The 20,404-nt window shown below is 39.0% G+C and overlaps 1 pseudogene; it reads left to right on the plus strand.

Annotated features, from left to right (window-relative positions):
* Window positions 1–791: 791 nt before the first annotated feature.
* Window positions 792–20,404, plus strand: part of LOC130035512 (contactin-associated protein-like 3) — a 177,719-nt pseudogene continuing 158,106 nt past the window's right edge.

The following is a 20,404-nucleotide window of genomic DNA, read 5'->3' on the forward strand; positions in this document are numbered from 1 at the left end:
TCTTCTACCCACTATCTGTTTTTTTTTTCCTTTTTGAGTCACACCTGGAGATGCACAGGGGTTACTTCTGCCTCTGCACTCAGGAATTATTCGTGGTAGTGCTTGGGGTATGATATGGGATGCTGGGAATTGAATCTGGGTCAGCTGTGTGCAAGACAAATGCCCTACCCGCTGTACTATTGCTCCAGCCCCTGATCTGGCTTTTGATTTTCCTTAATATCTTTGACATCATCTATCATGGATATGTTGAATATTGATGTTTGCTCTTGGTTCTGACATTTTCCTAGCTTGCTACCTCAAATGAAAGATAGGGTATGACAGGACAGGTAGATTGCTCCATAACTGGAAGCCTGCCTCATGAGCAAAGGGGAGAAGGCAGTTGGAATAGAGAAGGGAACACTAAGAAAATGATGGCTGAAGATATTGGTTGGGATGGGAGATATGTGCAGAAAGTAGATAAAGGACCGAGCATGATAACCTCTCAGTGTCTGTATTGCAAACCATAATGCCCCAAAGTAGAGAGAGATTATGGGGAATATTGTCTGCCATGGAGGCAGGGGGAGTATGGGAAAGGGGGGGTATACCAGGGATATTGGTGGTGGGGAATGTGCACTGGTGTTTGATCATTGTGTGATTGTAACCCAAACATGAAAGCTATTAACTATCTCACGGTGATTCAATAAAATTTAAAAAAAAAAAGAAAGATAGGGAGAGGGATGTGAGAAAGAAGGAAGGATTCTTTAATCACGGTATTAACTTAAATGCATCATTTCTCCACAGATAGCTGTGAGGAGCCACTGGCATCCACCCTGCCCCAGGGATCCTTCAGCAGCTCCTCAGAGCTGTCCCCTAGCCATGGCCCTGGGTTTGCAAGTCATAATCGCAGAGATGGTGAGTTTGTTACCAACTTCTTACTTATCCATCCTGGCTATCTTTAGAGAGAGAATTAATTGCCATCTTAGTAAATGTTTATTCTTTGAGCTCAAAATTTTTTATATTGCAGTAGTGTTGAAGAAAGAGGTTCATTATATTCTCTTTTGCTAACTTAAAAAATCATTTCTGTATTTTTATTTGAATGTCTTCCTTCCCTGTAGATGGTTAGAATATGGTCTTAAGTGAGTCTCAAGTCAGATGGAAATTGTGGCAGTTGTAGAATAATTGCAATCTGAACATCCAATTTTAGTTTTAGAAGAATGACTACTGAAGAGTGACTATTCAAGTACACTCATAATAACGGGAACAACAAACTAATGAGCCAATCCCATGAGCACAGCAAGGCAATGAAATAGACCAGTGCATTGCATTAGTGAAATGTGAAGATGCAGTGTGATATCCATTCTAAGAATCCTTTGGCTCTGAAATGACCGTGATAAAAGCATTAGGCCCAGAGAAAGAGAACTAGGACACAAGTAACTGAGAAATTGAGGCTGGGAAAGGAGCTTATTCATAACCACCCTTGTGGTCTTTTGTCATGAAGAATTTTGTGGCCAGACACTCCTCAAATCACCCATCATTATTATTTTTTTTGTTCCAGTAAATGTTGTCTGTGGAATATATGACAAGTAACAATTAAATAACAGCTCTTGCTGTGCTGATTAACACTATCTTAACATGTAAGTTTTCCTGTGGTTGTCCAGGGTTTTCATAAACGAGGTCAGAAATGTATGTAGTTGAAGGAAACCCAGTCATCTTATGTATTTGGTTTCCAAATTGCAGGGACAGACTTAAGCCCCCAGTGATATTATGACCATAATGCTGAGAAATTTCAAGAACATTGGAGAGAAAAAGATACAAAGATTAATTTATTTTCATTACCTGTAGTTTCAAAAGCTAATAGTTCAGAATATGATAAGCTATCATTCTACATCGGTACAAAATATCTTCCAAATTTAATTTTTATGAGTTATACTCTGCAGATGAGGATATGTTAGTGACTGTAGTTTTTCTGTCTCAGACAATGAACACTCTTGATGAGTTAGCAATTCTGTAAGATTTTATGAATACAGATTCACACCTCTGTGTGTAAGTCTCACCACTACCCTCCAACAAAGTTTCTAATATCATTTCATTACGCTAATTCTCCCTTCTACCTCTTTCTCCTGCCCCTCTTTTCTTTCCCTCAGTAACTGTCATGGTTTTCACATAAGAACTGGTTTTGTTGGATTTTGCCCATTTGTTTTGATTATTTGTATTGTGCATACTAAGGGAAATTAAAGATAATCATCAGATAATTTCACATGATCACCTCAACTTCCATTCTTATTTTTGTCAAAGACATGGATGGCTTCATCTTTTTAATAGCAGATTTGTACTCAACTGAGCTTAGAAAAGACACTTCTCTATTCTGTTTAGCCTTTGTCTCTGTGTTAGTTTCACACTTTCAGTAGTTTACTCCAATCTTTCATTGAGAAATTGTGACTGTGAGTTCAGATCATTGGTATTTCAGATGATTATTATTATTATTATTTTTGCTTTTTGGGTCACACCTGGTGATGCTAAGGGATTACTCCTGACTCTGCACTCAGGAATTACTCCTGGCAGTGTTCAGGGGATCATATGGGATCCTGGGAATCGAACCAGGTTGGCCACATGTAGGGCAAACACCCTACCTGCTGTGCTATCACTCCAGCCCCTCGGCTGATTATTGGTATATGGGACTCAGTTACTACCATCTCATCTTTTTCTATTTGTCATTGCTTTGCATATTTGATGTTTGTTTTTTTCCTACCAGTTTCTCTGCCTTTTTCTCTGGATAATTTTTACTTATTATTATATTTGACTTAAAAAGAAGAACTACCATTGTATTTATATCTTGGTATATATTTGAGAATATTATCATTACTAAAATATTCTATTTTTTATGGAGATATACATGGATAATAGCATAAAATTTACCATCAAACTTCTTTCAGTGATATTAACTACATTTACATTGTTGTGCAATCAACACCAACACCTGTTTCCATTAACTTTGTGTAAAACTGAAACTCTGTACTCATGAATGAATTACACATTTTTCCCTTCTTGATAGCCCCTGGTAGTCTCCATTCTATGTAATGTACCTATGATTTTGATTCTTCAAAAGACCACATATTAGTGGAACTGTAAATGTGGGCTTATTTCATATTGCATTATGTACTCAAGACTCATCTATGTTGTAACATATTGCAGAATTTTCTTTATTGGAGCAGGGGATGCTTCCAAGCAGCACTTAAGGGCTCTGGAGGGCACTCCATGATAATTTGGCCAACTGAGTGTTCTGATGGTGGGGGTCCTTCAGAGTACCCCTTGTGGTGCTCTGGGGGCCATGCCTATAGGGAATTAGATACAGGGATTTGTGTATCCAGATGTGTACTTCTGTGCCTTGAACTATCACCATAGAATTTCCTTTCCTAAAACTACTAGTGATTTTTAATTGTACGAATTTATGATGAGCTGGAGCAATAGCACAGCGGGTAGGGCATTTGCCTTGCCCGCAGGCAACCCGGGTTCGATTCCTCCATTTCTTTCGGAGAGCCCAGCAAGCTACCGAGAGTATCCTGCCTGCACAGCAGAGCCTGGCAAGCTCCCCATGGCATATTAGATATTCCAAAAGCAGTAAGAAGTCTCATAATGGAGATGTTACTGGTACCTCTTGAGCAAATTGATGAACAACAGGAGACAGTGCTACAGTGCATTATATATATATATATATATATATATATATATATATATATATATGCTTTTTTTGAGCGATCCACTGTTCCAGGTGCTCTTGGTCACTAGGAACCACTTCTAGCAATACTTGGTCTGATAGTTTGGTGCTTAGGCTGTTGGGTGCTGGGAGTCAAGCTCAGGTCTCATTTGATTCCCAGCACTCCAGGGAATCTGAAGCTGAGCTATAGGGGGATATAGTTGTAAAGACTCCTACTGTTGTTTACTAAAATTACTGGTCTTTTGTCTAAATGCCAGATTTTTCATTTGTTCTTGTTTGGGAGCCACACCTAGACATGCTCAGGACGTACTCCTGGCTCTGTGCTCAGTGACTGCTCCTGATAGGACTCTGAGGACTGTGTAATCTCTGGGCAGCTGGGGAAAGCCCTGTGCAGCTCTCCCTCTCGCTGCCTGTGTTTGGTGGACTCGGGCTGCTCCCCCATCCAGGGTGGCCCATGCCATGGGGCGGATGAAGGAGGAAACGAGGACCAAGTTGGTTGATGATTAGTTGCCATTTATTCCATTTCCCCCACGCGCCTGTTCCAGTCTCACTAAGCTCTCCATTCTAGTATCACACTGCCCCTCATTCCCATCTCCTCCTGTCTCTTCTGCTCATCTCTCTGTACTCCCTCTCGCAGCCACAGCTCTCCTCTCTCCACATGCCTACTCCTGCATTCTTCCCCTACATTCTTCTCCCTCTGACCCCCTTGCTAGTCTCTCTGCACTCCACCTTGCTATCCTTGTCTCTCTTGTCTCTCTCCAACTCTGCATTGGAGCTAGACACCACACCCTGGTTGCAAAGTCAGCAGGAGAAAGCTCTTCCTTTGTTCATGGGCAAAATACCACTTAGGGGCGTTTCTGCTCTCCTTAGTCCAATAACTTAATTAGCATCGTAATTAACATCTTAATTCTACTTCTTAATATTAGTTATTTTGTATGGACACAGTAAGAAATAGATTGAGGTTGTAGGGTGGCTCTCCTAGGACATCTCACCACAGACTCAGACTACAGTGCTCAGGCCAGATTAATCATTCTTAACCCAGTAGGGTTTGAATCTAGTTATTACTTTTTTGGATCATGGCAGAATTTGTCTATGATCATGCTCTTCACTTAAAGTTAAGTACTATGGTGCTTTGGCCAGGCCCATTTCAATGCCAGGGTAGTTCACTGCTTGCCCTGGATCCATCCAGTCCCTCATCAGGACCCTGCTTTTGGGGTGCCAGGAAGTAAGGGCAACTGAGGCTTAACTTGAGAGAACAAATGCCGCAAATTGACTCTCATTTGGAGTCAGTTAACTCCCAGCTTACAAAAACATAGCATTAACTGTTTTTCTGTGTCCATACAAAAAGGATTTTACTCTGAATTAACTATGCGAAGAACTTAAGGAGAAGAGAAAAACAATATTTACAAGTTAACAGAACACACAGAAAGAGGTTACAAATAAACACAGAGGAATGGAAGCACTGTGATGGGAGCAACCCAATAAACCTAAATCCCCTGTGGCAAGGCGGAAAGGACAAACCAGTATTATTCTACAGGGGACCATAGAGCGACTGAGGCCAGGTTCAGCATGTGCAAGACTCTGGCTGGTGAAATCCCAGATTTCTGCCTTGGGTGCATGTACAGACACTTCTCTGTGAAGGTGCTTGCTTGTACACTGGAGACCTGTATGATTTCAAAGTTGAGACACTTTCCCTGCTTGGACCCTTGGGTCCTTCTTTGCTGCTGCTGTCAGTGTGGAGAGTCTGAGGCTTTGAAGGCCCCAAAGGCTGTGAGCCTTACTTAGCTCTGAGAGCAAGGTGCGGGGAGGAGGGCTCATCTATTTTGGCACCTTTGGTATATCACTGGGGTTCAGAGTCTCATCACCACATCCAGTTTTTAGCAGTCAAGATGGTATCTCACACCTGGAGTCTGGTGTGAGATGGCATCTCATGATTCGGATTTCTCTGATGGTAAGTGATGCTGAGCTTTGTTTCATGTGCCTACTGGTCATCTGCCTGTCTGCTGATCAAGTTGACAGGTGGGGGTGGAGTGGGGTTGGGGTTGAGGAGGGAATCTGGGAACACCGGTGGAGGGAAAGTAACACTGGTGCAGGAATTGGTGTGGAGTTATTCAATTCCTAAAATTCGACTATTAGTAACTTTGTAAATAATAGCTCTTTAATTAATAAAAAAAAGGAGTCTTTCTTCTTACTGGTGAAGTTCACGGGACCCTAGATAATCAAATGCCCCATAGTACATGTCCTCCCCTACTTGTTCTGTAACCCAAACCCATGATTCCAATACATGGTTCCATACGCTGTGTTACCCTGTAATCCAAGTACATGGTTCCATACCTGCGTAGTTTGACTCAGCAGTAGCTGGCACTTCACCAACTTCTTCTTATTCTCCCATCACCCCAGGATTGGGGGAACACACCTTCAAAAATGCTGATGCCTGAGTTTATTAAAAATTTTCTCGTAAGAAACTTGTTGGAATTGAATGAACTATATGGTTGGCTTTTTTTTTTCAGTTTTTTTTTAAGGAAATATTTCTCTAAAATATCTTGGATTTTTCCTAGATGTTTTTGAGTTTCAATAAATTTTACCAACAATTTAAAGTGTCTCAAATATCACAGTTTTGAGCAAGAATTTTGCAAGTAATATATGATCATTATATCTATTTGATGATTAAAGGTGGTCTAGTCTGGTCTAGTCATGTTTTATAGTTATAAGTGCATAAGTGCATAAATTTATACATGTACAAATTTATACATATATAAATTTAAGTCAGTGACTATTTCCTAAAGTTAAATATTTCATATTTTGTGATTTTAAATCATCATTGCTACAACACACTAAAAATTCAAATTATCACATTAATTAGACTTATTATACATTTAACATTTTCTATTATGTATTTTCCATTTGCACATCTAATTTATGTACTTTTTCTGTTTTATATGAATTTAAGTAATGAAGTGATAATTCATTCAATATCCGACTAAGTGCTCCTGAGTTTGTTTTAGAAATTTATTCCGGTGCCCATAGAATAGTCACTTTGTTGTTGGGTTACAAATAAGATGTTTAATAAAATGTCTTCACTGATATAATATCCAATGCCTTTTTATGCAAAGAAATAGAAATCATTGAAAAGTTAAAGTCCCTGAATGCCTGTTTGCAGAATGGGAAACATACACTTCCATTTGCTTGGAAACATGCACTTATTTTATACCTGCTTAAGAAAATTGATGCCATTAAATAAAAATGAAAAGTTCTTGAAAATTGGTTTTGACTGTTTAAAATTGGCTGAAAGTCTCTCTCCATAAATATTTAGTATATTTCATACAAAATCAGATAAAATTGCTTATATAAAATTGTTGAAATCTGATTATGTATTATAAATGAGAGCATATTATAATATTGACTTCAATTTTCCTTTATTTATTTATTTATTTATTTATTTGTTTTTGTTTTGTTTTTTTGCTTTTTGGCTCACACCCAGCGATGTTCAGGGGTTACTTCTGGCTCTGCACTCAGGAATTACTCCTGGCGGTGCTTGGGGGACCATATGGGATGCCGGGGATTGAACCCAGGTCAGCCGCATGCAAGGCAAACGCCCTACCCGATGTGCTATTGCTCCAGCCCCTTCAATTTTCCTTAAAAAAACAAACAAACAAAAAAACTACTACAAGTTATTCCAGACAAAATTTTTAAAACAATCAATGAAAATAAAACTACATTATATTGTAAGCCATTCTGGTCTTTCATTCCTCATTTTGCTTGTGAAAAGTTTTTTTTTTTTGTTTGTTTTTGCAATTATTGTTACTCTAGGTGAAACTCCATCAGTAGCTATGCGGATAACTTTTCCAACTTGTTGGAACTTGCATGCCCGGCCTTATCAGAAGTTATTTGGAACTGACTAGGAAGAAACATTTTGTCCTATTTTTGGTGCCCAGAAATGCTTGTATAAACACAAATCACCACCAAGCTGCTAAAATGCATGAACCTTATCATGTCAGCTTACTTCATTGGTGACTGTGCAGATGGGATTGCTTTGAATGTATCAAAAATGACATCAAAGAATACTGCATTGTTTATTTGCTTAAATTTTTATTGAAGTAACATTGATTTATAGCATCGTAAAGGTTTTCTATATACACTACTACAGTTGACATCTGTGTATGCCATGTTATAATCTCTACCAAAATTGAATTTTCCTCCTGTAAAATACTGCACTGTTCATTTGGAAAACAAAGTAAATTGAGAGAGAGATCAAACTGCATCACTGTTTTCATTTATTTTGTAGTTTCCCATTTCTCCCATACTGAGTTCCTGAGCAACAGACTGTAATCAGTCAATGCAAGAAAAGCTTCTTCTAATGCTCCCAATACAATTGATCAGTAAATATTTTAGAAACTAATCTCAGCATATAGAGATTTATCTTTAACTTACAAAATATAATTAGGTGTGAAAGTTTATAATATACTTTTACGAGATAGAGAAACGATAAACTAAAGAAAAAATTCTAATTTTGGCCCTATAATGAGTATAACTTTCTAATAACCAAAATAGGACTATACATCAAATCAATGTTTTTAACAAAGAATAAGAAAAAGCATAGAAAGAGCAAATAATAAATGTAAACATCAAAATATGTCAACTCATGGTATAAATTTGAATACTAAGTAAAAGTAGCAATGTAGCACTGTCCTCCCGTTGTTCATCGATTTGCTCAAGCAGGCACCAGTAACATCTCCATTGTGAGACTTGTTGTTACTGTTTTTGGCATATCGAATACTCCATAGGTAGCTTGCCAGGCTCTGCTGTGCAGACGTGATACTCTCAGTAGCTTGCAGGGCTCTCTGAGAGGGGCGGAGGAATTGAATCCGGGTTGGCTGAACTCGGGTCGGCCACGTGAAAGGCAAACGCTCTACCCGCTGTGGTGTTGCTCCAGCTCAAATATAAGTACTTGCTACAAAACATATGATAGTAAACAATTCTTTCATTTTTAAGACTAGAGGCACACTTCTTGTATATTTCTATCTGCTATCCACAGGACAGGAGCCTGGAAGGACTGGTTGAAAATCACAATAAACCAGAGATGGGTTTTTTTTTTTTTCCGATTTTTGGGCCACACCCAACAGTGCTTCATGGTACATCAAGGCTTATTCCTGGTTCTCTGCCCAGAATTCACTCCTAGAAGTGCTCATGGTCCATATGTGTTGCCAGGGATTTGAACCTGAATTGGCTGCATGCAAAACATGTATTACCTTATCTCCAGTACTCTCTCTAACCATAATCAGATATTTTATGAAGATGTATGAGTCACTGTCACTGTCCTCCCGTTGTGAAGATATATGAGTATACAGGAAAATTTTTACCTAAGATCTTTTTATCTGTAATATCTGTTTTTCTATGCTTCGTCAACATTTTTATGATTTTTTTAAACTTACAAATAACTTTGTATCTGAGGTGTGGGAATTGTACTTGAATGTGAGATTCAATAGTATTCTTGTAAAGTATGCTTGTGCATTCAAGTTTTGCCTTGGCTCCAGGGAGCTTTATTAATTCAAATGTACCTAAAATGTGTTATGGCAGCCTTTGGGAAGGGAAATGCCTAGTGGGCAGATCTAAATGTTCTGCTGTTGAAGTGTCACTTGTGCGTCTCATAGAACCAATCTACTCTGATTTCGCAACACTTTCTGTAGCCATCAGAGACTCTAAGTTACTACAGTACAGTTGAGGCACAACCAAAGTCCCAAGATGCATTTTTGCTGCCACCAACCTTTAGGGAGGTAGTCTTCTGCATCCTTTTCTCCAGTAAATATCCTGGATAATTATGGCACCTCAGATAAGAATGTTTTTTACTTTTTCCAACCTTATATTTTTTCCTTTGTATGGAAGAGTCTTCCAGAGAGTTTATCTTTGTATTGTTTCCAAGACAGAATTTGGATAAAAAGATGGGGTTGTGACCTTTGGAGCTGGATGGTAAAAGTTGTTCCTTCTGTTGGGTCTTAGCTGGTGACTGATCTCTGAGGGGCAGTTTGTCAGCTTTAATTGTGGGCTCTATGAGTCCTACTTCCAAAGTTTGGGGTGTCTATGCTTCATGGGTATTTTCCTGGTAATGCAATGTTGCAGGGGACACCACACCACCAGTTCCTCTTTGGAATCTGCCCTATAGCATTTTTTCCCTCCCTGAAGTCTGACCTTGATACTTATTAGCTTTCCTAAGTAGTCAAGCCATAGCTTTTGTTCTGGACTTAACTTCCTCTTCTTTCTTCGTTGATTTTCCAATCAGATTAAGCCAGATTCTCAGCTAATTTGTAAGACTTGATAAATGGTCTGTGGGAAATGCTGGGTCACTATGCCAGAGAAAAAGAACATTGGAGGGGCTTGAGTGATAGCACAATGGGTAGGGCATTTGCCTTGCACTCAGCAAACCTGGGTTTGATTCCCATATGATCCCCAAGCACCACGAGGAGTAATTCCTGAGTGCAGAGCCAGAACTAAAAATGAAGTTTTCACAGGCTATACACAAATGAACTCGGTCACACATTTTATACAGTCATAAAGGAGTAATTAACATGCATTCAGATTCTTTACAGGATTGCCGGACAAGTTTGCTTTATTTTTAAGTGGAGAAATCAGCAAAATCATTTTAAACTTTTATCAATGTAAAATTTTAAACAAATAACTGACAGCCCAAATCATCTCAGCTGCTCTCCTCTCTCTTTTTTAAACAACTATTCAGGAGTGAGAGAGGCAAAGCAAGCACATGGAAGCAGTCTGTCTCTTATTTATTTTATTCACAAAGCTACAGTAATAAATGTTAAATACTAACGGGCCTTAAAAGGTGCCCCTAAGATATTGCTCGCACAGTTTTAGCAAGTCACATGTGAGTCATCACAAAATGCCTCTCCCTTAGTTATTGCTGAGATTTACTGTAATTTCTGCAGTAAATTTACTGCACATTCTATTTTATTTTAAGACCACCCATTTAAAAGTCATTATAGGATATATGAGTGTTCTGCCCAGGAAACTGATTCACAAGGAGGCAGATCATGTAATTGTAGCCTCTTTATGAATGCATTTTTTGGGGAGTGGGGTGGGAACAGCCATTTTCTACTGTCAGACTGTTAGAAATTGAAGGTGACTTGGGAGAGAGGCATCATGGCATACCTAGACAGGTCCAGTAGCAGGATTTATTCATGTTCCACAACACAATAGCCACAATTTCTAAGTAACTCACGTGAATTTCTTCCTAAGAAATCAAAGGTGAGACAAATACTTATGCGTCTCCCAGCGACAGTGGCAGGGGAGGAGCGTGGCTTCAACCCAGCATGTGAAATGCAGAGATCTCTGAATAGGGTTATCAGACACTGCTTCCTTGTCCCTCTTTCCTGGGGCTGCTCATCATCTGCAGGAGCAGACATGATAGACACCTGCTCTTTCCACCCTAACAATGTATTTGCTTTGCTTTCCTCCTCGTTATGTTGTCTTAAACTGGCCACCAGATATATGATCAATGTCCTCATAATCCGCGGCCAGATTAATAAAGCCCCAGCTGAGAGTTTCTTATTTAGCCTTCCTCTCCCACAGGACATGTGACATTCATTACCTGTGTATGAACCCATTGATAGTACCAGAAGCAATCATAAATATCTAGAGAGAGACTTTCCTTCTAGTATACAAATATAGTGGCATGCAATGAAAAATATTTGATAAAACGTGGATCTTTCTTCTTAAGAAGAGTAAAGAATGAAAAAGGAGCTAAGTGTTAATATATTCCTCCATGAATCTTAAAGGGTACCCTTTCTCCACCCCAATCTGGAAAGCTGTGATCAGATAGCCAGTGCTGTGTGTGGATGAGTGAAGATTAAGAGAGTGGTAACACGCAGAGTGTGGGGTCTGACTTTGTACAGGGGATAGCTTGGTATTTATTCATACTCTCACCTCTAGTATAAAGTGGCAGGCAACAGGTCATTACATAAGGAGATAGCCAGAAAGCTCAGCAGTGCTTCCTAGGGAAGCAATGGCAGTGATGCCTACTCTTGTGTCCTGAGTGTCTTCTGTTGAATGAAAATGTACAGAAGGGAATTATTAGGTACTTCATGCATCCTCTTGCTGGGTTTGCATTGCACCTCACATGCCTCTCACAACTTTGCCAGGACTAGGAAAGATACTTCCAGGCTCTAGAACCTTGAACTATGCATGATCTCATTTGTATAAATCATGATGCATTTGTTAGCTAAGGGTCTGAGGCTGTATGAAGGAGCAGGCAGTAGAGAGAGGCAATCTGACTTGAGGCAGTAGAAGAACTAGAGTGGCAAGTGGCTTTTTCTGTGCCTTAAGCACTGGTGTTTCAGAATAATAATTATGCACTACTGGGCTCTGTTTTCATGCTGAGTTTCCATATGGAGTTTCCAGAAGATTTGTAGCATTGAATAGTGCAAGCAGATTGGCTTAAGCAACACAGATCCATATTACCAGCTTGTAAGGGCAAGTGAACCCTCCAAAACCTTTGCTACTCTATATTGTTTTGATTTTATTCCAAAATAATGGACTCCCTTATCTGTTAGTAAAACACTGTATCCTGAGATCTTTAGGTGAATATCCATGTTATCTTCTCATTCTAGCCAATATTTAGCTAGGTCACGGTCATGGTCCTCCCGTTGTTCATCGATTTTGCTCAAGCGGGCCCAGTAACGTCTCATCGTGAGACTTGTTGTTACTGTGTTTAGCATATTGAATACGTCACGGGTAGCTCGCCAGAATCTGCCGTGCAGGCAAGATACTCTCGGTAGTTTGCCCGGCTCTCCAAGAGGGGCAGAGGAATCAAACTCGGGTTGGCCATATTGGCTGCGTGCAAGGCAAAGGCCCTACCGCTGTGCTATCGCTTCAGACCCAATATTGTGCATGCAATGGATAATGCGCAATGGATAACGTGCAATATTTAGCTAACTGTTAGAAAAAGAAGCATCCATTTCAGTGACAAGTGAATGAGTGAGTGCTCAGATTAGCACACAGGGATGTGGGGATCACCCATGGCCATGCTATCCTTCTGGAATAAATTGGCCCCCTTAGCACAGGGGATTCTGGTTCCATTACATTATTGGTGTGACTGGTAAATCAGAAACCTTTATTTTCACATGGACAAGCTCTCTTCACCAAAGTTAGGAAATGTGAAATATTCAAGGTCTGTTTCCTGCAGATGTTGAAGACAGGTTGGCAGAGATGTGGCTGTCTCTGAGAGGGAGACTGGTGCAGTTCTAACCAGCATAAGTGGCAACATGGTACTTATTTCACTCTCATTACCTTTGCTTATCTGCACAAATGATAGGTGTTTCCTAGCTTCAGGGAACATTTAAAATGCCAGATAAAGATTGTGAAATGCACAAAAAAATTTTACATGTAGGGATCGAGCAATAGTACAATGGGTAAGCGCTTGCCTTGCATGTGGACAACCTGGGTTCAATCCCCTGCACAAGATATGGTCCTGTGAGTTCACAAGGAGTGATTCCTGAGTGCAGAGCTAGGAGTAAGCCCTCAACACTGCTAGGAGTCGCCCCAAACCCAGTAAAGAAATAAATAAATAAAACTTTACTGAAAATACACAAAGTTCAAAGGATTAGATAAATGCCAACATTTATTTTTTTAAGCTTTGTTTTTAATTACCTGTATGGCTGGTAACTATCGTTATAGGGAATGCAGTGGATATGTATATAGTCCCATGTAATAGGAACTGTTAGTTAAACCACAGCTCGAGTCAAGATGGACTTCCCAGTTAAAACACTAGGTGGGACTTTAAGAGAAAACAGTAAAAATAGAGAAGAAAGTTTTGGGTGATTATCAGTTTGGTCATTAAAGCAGGTGTTGAGTATCAAGGCCTCCTCAGACCTTGGACCAAATCTGAATGTGGACAAACTGCAGGGAAGGATCCTTCCTGGGAGTACTTCCTTCTAAGTGAACACTTCCTCCCCCAAAGAAAAGTGTTATACCTTACTTTCAGAGCTTCAAGTTAAATGTAAAAGCAGTACAGCATTTTAGATTATACGCTTTCATTAAGTTCTTGTTGTATTATAACACTAAGTATCTGGTGTTTGGGAGTCCCATGAAAAGAACATGCATATGACCAACATCATTCTATCATATTCTGGAATCTTACTGACCTGGCCTTTCTCACAAGGAAAATATTCAGATCATGGTAGAAACAGAAAACTGGTTCCCAATGAACAATCCACAGTTAACCAGTGTTCGTATCAGACACTGGGGTAAGAAAGATGATTCAGAATAATCTTACATTCAAGAAGCTTACGTGTGTAAATATTAAGACTTATATATGCTAGAATTTGAGACTGAATTCTATGGATTTTTATTTATGATCACATTCCTATAGGCCAGTACAGATATATATATGTATATGTATATATATATATATATATTTCTCTTCACCATTTTTCTTATTTTTATTTTCATGAAAAGGAGCTGGTGGTTGGACCCCACTTGTGTCAAATCAATATCAGTGGCTACAAATTGACCTTGGAGAGAGAATGACAGTCACAGCTGTGGCCACACAGGGAGGATATGGAAGCTCTGACTGGGTGACCAGCTACCTCCTGATGTTCAGTGATAGTGGGAGGAATTGGAAGCAGTCACGACGAGAAGAAAGCATCTGGGTATGTTCCTGTTTTGAAAAACAGCCTGTCAGAGTAGGATTTACACCAGCTACTACAAGTTGTTGCAAATTTATCAGCTAAGTTATAAAAACAGAGACTCCTAAATTACTTGAAATATTTGCAAGTGATTATAAGAATCATGGGGCATTTTAAGCACAGCTTGTGTGTAATTTATAAAATAACTAGAAGTAGACATTTTTATAATATAGTGAAATATTAGAGATGTCTTCTCCAACTTAAAATGGTAAATTTTGTTGTGATTGTGTTTGTCACAATAAGAATTATGTGGTTTAACTACCATTTAACTTAGGCTAAGAATGTTGTATACTTATTTTTTTCTTCATTACCATGTTGAAAGTCTAAAAGTCTTTATTTCCTTGCAATGTTGTTTATATATAAAGCTAACAGGCAGCAGATGATAATATTACTTTGATAACAAATGATCTCTTTTGAATTTCTTTAGAATAATTTTACTTATTGTAACTTAATAGATGATTGTCTGTTTACTTTTAATCTTTGGAACTCTTCTTAGTTATTTTTAATATAAATTGAAATAAGAACTAATCAATTGTCTAGATAAAAGAACAAAGTGGAAGGAGATTTGCTAGAATCGACATGTACTTGTTCAGAACCTCCCAATAAACAGTTGCTACGTGGATTATTAGAAGCAGATATTAATGAGCTAAGTCTAGGCCACAATGTCCAAACATGGTCAGGATAAAATTAAGAGTGAATGATAGTCAAATCTTAATGAAGCATCTGCTTATATAGAGAACTTTTGTTCAAAACTTATATATTACCAATTAATGATGGAGATATGTCAAGAAATGTGTGATTTGCAGTGGTGGAAATGTCATAGTGTATTTAATTCTCCATGTTGCTGGCAAAGCAATTGAAGAAGGTACTTCCTGAAGAGAAGAGATAAGATTCCTCATTCATAGCTTTCTCTTGCTTCTGCTGTATACCAACACTGTAAGCTGCCTCATAAGTCGATAGAAATTTGGAAACACTTTTATATATGTTGTCCATCATTGATTCCATTAGGTTGAGCACAGCTATATTTATTTTGAAAATTAATAACTTAGATGCATTGTTTCATATTTTTGCCATCCAACCAAGATGATTGAAGGGTTTCAGTACCTGGTTGGCATCATCACATGACAGTTTGCTCACAGAGCAGAAATACTTGGTGAAATCGTGTCTACAGCATTGGTACTGTTTATTCTAGACTATGCACCTGAGGTTGGCTGTTGATCAGCAACCTCATCAGCTTTTACAGCAGATTCTGTAAAAGCTGATGAGGCCCCTGTCTCATTTGCACGTATTCCCTGCCTTCCTTCCTTGGAACCCTAGTACTTCATGAAGACTAGAGCTGAGCAGAAATAGTTTTGGCTGATATAAGCAGTGAGCAGAGCCTTTTTCAGAATGCCATTTATTTTTGACAGTGCTGGGCATTAAACTCAGCCTCATGGATGCCAATTGTGTACTCTGAACCACATCTTCTGTTCAGATTTCTCTTCTTGGTTCATCACACTGCATGCTTTTGTATCTCTTCAGCTAACTGGACCTTGCAGCTCTAGTGAAAAATGGATTGCTTCTGTTCTACATTCTGAGCTCCTTTGAGAAGGAGTTTCTTCCTTGCATCTTCAGCATCCACACCATGACTTACATGAGTCATCTTCTCTTGGTCTGTGGACCCAATTGATTTCAAATCAATAAATCTTATTAATTGATTCTCTGAGGTTATTCCCTGGCCCGTTTTTGTTAGCGTTGACTGTTTTTCCATATACCTTACCCAAGGCAATTCTACCATTTCCCAGGTGGTTGTTTCCAAGTGAACTGTTAATATGAACTTAAGATGTCAAATAATTTCCTTAAAATATTTACATTATTTATTAATGAAAATCATATCTGTTTAGTCATCTTACCTCCTGATTGGCTCTCTATCAACACTGGAACAGGTCACACATACTTAGTGGTTTAATCTATTGCAGAGTTACCATGTTAGTTTCTATAGGCTTGAAGTTGAATAGATATGGCAGGGTCCTTCTTTATGGGGGTTGCAGCGCTTCTTGTATTCCTAGCAGGCCTGAAGAAGACTTTTCCTACAAGCTGACCCTCTGGGATCACCCACAAACCCAAATACATATTTACAGTCAAGACTATGCTTTATTAAAGGGTATTGAGAAAAATTAGCAAAGGAAAGAGACTCTGGGAAGAAGTCCAGGAGATACAGGCTCATACTTCAGAGAGCCTTTTTTCCTGGGAATCATAGAGGATGTATTTAATTCCCTGAAGCAGTGAATTATAGCAACTCATGTGAAATATTACCACCCTGGAGAGATTCCAAGAACAGATTCTGCGATAGACCACGTGCTGGGCTACAAAACATACCTTAATAAAATCAGAAAGATATAAATTGTATCAACTCTTTACAGACCGTGGTACACTAAAGATAGAAGTTAATCACACACAGATATGGAGGATCAAATTAAACACCTGTAAATTAAACAATTCAATGTGGAACAGCAGTGGCTTAGGGAGGCTATCAAGGAAGAAATCAAAAGATACCTGGTAACAAATGAGAATGAAGATATGAGCTACCAGAACTTGTGGGACGCAGCTATAACAATATTGAAGGGGAAATTATAGCTCTTCAAGCACTTCTCAGGAAGGAAGAAAGGGAGGGCCCCTGTAAATGTTCTGACTTCACAGCTAAAAATCTTATAAAAGGCCAACAAAATGAGCCAAAATCAGGCAGGAGGAAGGAAATAATAAAACTTAGAGTCGACATTAATGACATGTAAACCCAAAAAACAATCCAAAAGATCAATGAAACGAAGAGCTGATTCTTTGAGAAAAAATAAACAAGATTGATAAACCACTAGCAAGACTCACAAAGAAAGAGAGAGAGAGACAGAGAGAGAGATAGAGAGAGAGCCCTTATAAACCGAATCAGAAATGAAAAGGGGGCATCACAACAGAAATCAAGGAAATTCAAAAGATCATCAGAGATTACTTTGAAAGTCTATATGCCACGAAACAAGAGAACCAGAAGAAATGGATAAATTTCTGGATTCTTATAACCTCCCAAGGCTGAGAGAAAAAGATTTGGAATACCTAAATAGACCTATCACCATCAAGGAAACTGAAACAATAATCAAAAGTCTTCCCCAAAACAAAAGTCCAGGTCCAGATGAATTCACTAATGAATTCTTCCAAACATTTAAAGAGGACTTATTTTCAGTCCTTTTCAAGTTTTCCCAGAAAATTGAAGAAACAGAAATTCTATGAGTTTCTATGAGGCACTAGTCACCCTAATACCAAAAGCAAACACAGACACCACAAAAAAAGCAAATTACAGGCTGATATTCCTGATGAACACGGATTCAAAGATCCTTAACAAAATATTAGCAAATACAATTCAACAACTCTTCAAAAAGATCATATACCACAACCAAATGGGATTCATCCCAGGGAGGCAAGAATTGTTTAACATTCATATGTCAATCAATATAATCATCATATCAATACATGAAAAGATAAAAACCATATAATCATATCAATAGGTGCAGAGAAAGCATTTGACAAGATTCATCACTGTTTATGAGGAAAACTCTCAGCAAAATGGGCATTGAAGGAACTTTCCTCTACATAGTCAAAGTGGTCTACCACAAGCCTACGGAAAGCATTATTCTCAATAGGGAAAAACTAAGAGCCTTCCCTCTAAGATCAGGATCAAGACAAAGATGCCCACTCTCACTACTATATCAATATGGTACTAGAAGTGCTTGCCATATCAGTTAGGCAAGAAAAATTTATTAAAGGGATCCAAGTAGGAAAGGAAGAAATCAAACTCTCACTATTTGCAGATGACATGATACCCGAGTCCCTGAAAACAGATGACTGATTAAAGAAACTTTGGAATAGCTACACAGTGGAATACTATGCAGCTATTAGAAATGATGAAGTCATGGAATTGGCATATAAGTGGATCAACATGGAGAGTATCATGCTAAGTGAAATGAGTCAGAAAGAGAGGGACAGACATGGAATGACTGCACTCATTTGTGGAATATAAAGTGACACAATTGGAGACTACACCTAAAGATAGTAGAGATGTGGATCAGGAGGATTGTTCCATGGCTTGGAAGCCAATCTCTTGTGCTGTGGGCAAAGGCAGCTGTGATGGAGAAGGGACCACTAAGTAATTGATGGTTGGAGGGATTACTTGGGATGGTAGATGCATGATAAAAGTAGACTCTGGACCAAACATACTGGCCACTTAGTACCTGCGTTGCACACCATAATACCCAAAAGGGGAGAGAGAGAGAGAGAGAGAGAGAGAGAGAGAGAGAGAGAGAGAGAGAGAGAGAGAGAGAGAGTGTTAGAGGGAATGTGCCTGCCACAGACGTGGGGGGTGGGATGGAGTGGTGGTGGCGGAAGGGATACTGGGAATATTGGTGATGGAGAAAGGGCACTGGTGGAAGCATGGATACTCAAACATTATTTGATTGAAATGTAATCATGAAACTTTGTAAGTCTGTAACTATCTCATTGTGATTCGTTAAAATAAGAAAAAAAAATTTTAAATGTCAAATACCCAGTGCTGTATGTGCCCCCTATCATTAAAATAGAAATGTTTAAGTTAAAAAAAAACTAAATTAAATAAAACAACAAATAAATAGATAAAGGTTAGAGGCATAATATAAGCATGTCCTTACATGACAGAAAAGTTATCTTCATTTTTTACCAAGAGACTCAATATAACTCAGGTCATCTAAGCTGTTTGACATGTTGAGCAAATATTTATTTGAAATATAGAGAGGTGTCACTATTTGAATGAGATGACCAAAACATGCACATTTTTAAAAAATATGGACAAGAATAGTTTTCGCTAATCAGTTAGGAGGCCCCTGGTTTGACAAGGCTTGATCCAGAGTGACCATGGAAACTGGAAGTGTCCCTGCAGACCCAGCTCACCCATATTAGAGGTAGTTTCCTGCTGAAGAGTGGATGATGACAATGAAGTAAACAGGTAGAGGATCACTGAGAAATCAGGAATATGTTTTAAATTTGTTTCCGGAGACTAAATAAGGAAACACATCTCAATAGATATACCGAGCTCTTTGATTCATGGCCATAATTTTATGATGTAAATCTTGTGCAACAGTTCGTGTAAAGCCAAGCTATTGCGAGTTGGGCTCTGAGTACTACTTGGGACCCCAGATGAACCTAGGCTTGGTTTGCTGTTCTGACAGTCTGGTATGTGTTGGGGCTCTAGGGAACCCCTTTCCAGCCCCATGCACCTACTCTATCTTCATGGGACCTTTTGTATCCTTTGCCAGTCAGCCACCTCAGTTTTCCTGCCTGTCCTGAGTCAGTTCCCATCCCACCTCCATTCCTGATGTTGGGCTTACCATGGACTTACCCACTAACACTCAGTCTCATAGTGCCTCTTTTTTGCTTGCCATGGATGGTGTGTCAGCCAATGTAATCAACATGGAGCTCATCTGTCAAGGACCATCTGGCCCAGTGACTGCTGAGTTCCTGTTCCCAGGAGGTTACGTGTCCTCCAGCATCTCCTGGATCCCACTTTATTTTGGCACTTTCTTTTTCTTTTAATCAATAATGTAGGAGTACTGCTATTTATTCAGCCATTGATTAGGCTGATTGAATTGGGCATGAACTCCACATTACTTTTTTTCCCAGAATGTTAATTTTACAATTTTTTATTATTATTGTTTATCCCCATGAGATAGTTATGGAGCTTTCCTGTTTGAATTTTATCATACAATAATCGATCACCAAACCCTCCCCCATTGCACATCTCCCACCACCAAGGTCCCCAGTATTCCCCCCAATCCTACCCCTCCCCTGCCTCTATGGCAGACAATCTCCCCCATACTCTCTTTTGTATTGCTTATTATGTATAGCTGAGCAGGAGGTGGTTTGTGGGTTGTGGCTCTCACATACCTAACAGTTGGCCTTTTAATTTCTTGGCAAACTTGGACCCAAGTTTTTGGGATCCAGCCAAAGGCACAGCAGCAATTTT

Source organism: Sorex fumeus, unplaced genomic scaffold, assembly GCF_029834395.1.
Source record: "Sorex fumeus unplaced genomic scaffold, SorFum_2.1 ptg000063l, whole genome shotgun sequence".
In the NCBI taxonomy this organism is placed as follows: domain Eukaryota; kingdom Metazoa; phylum Chordata; class Mammalia; order Eulipotyphla; family Soricidae; genus Sorex; species Sorex fumeus.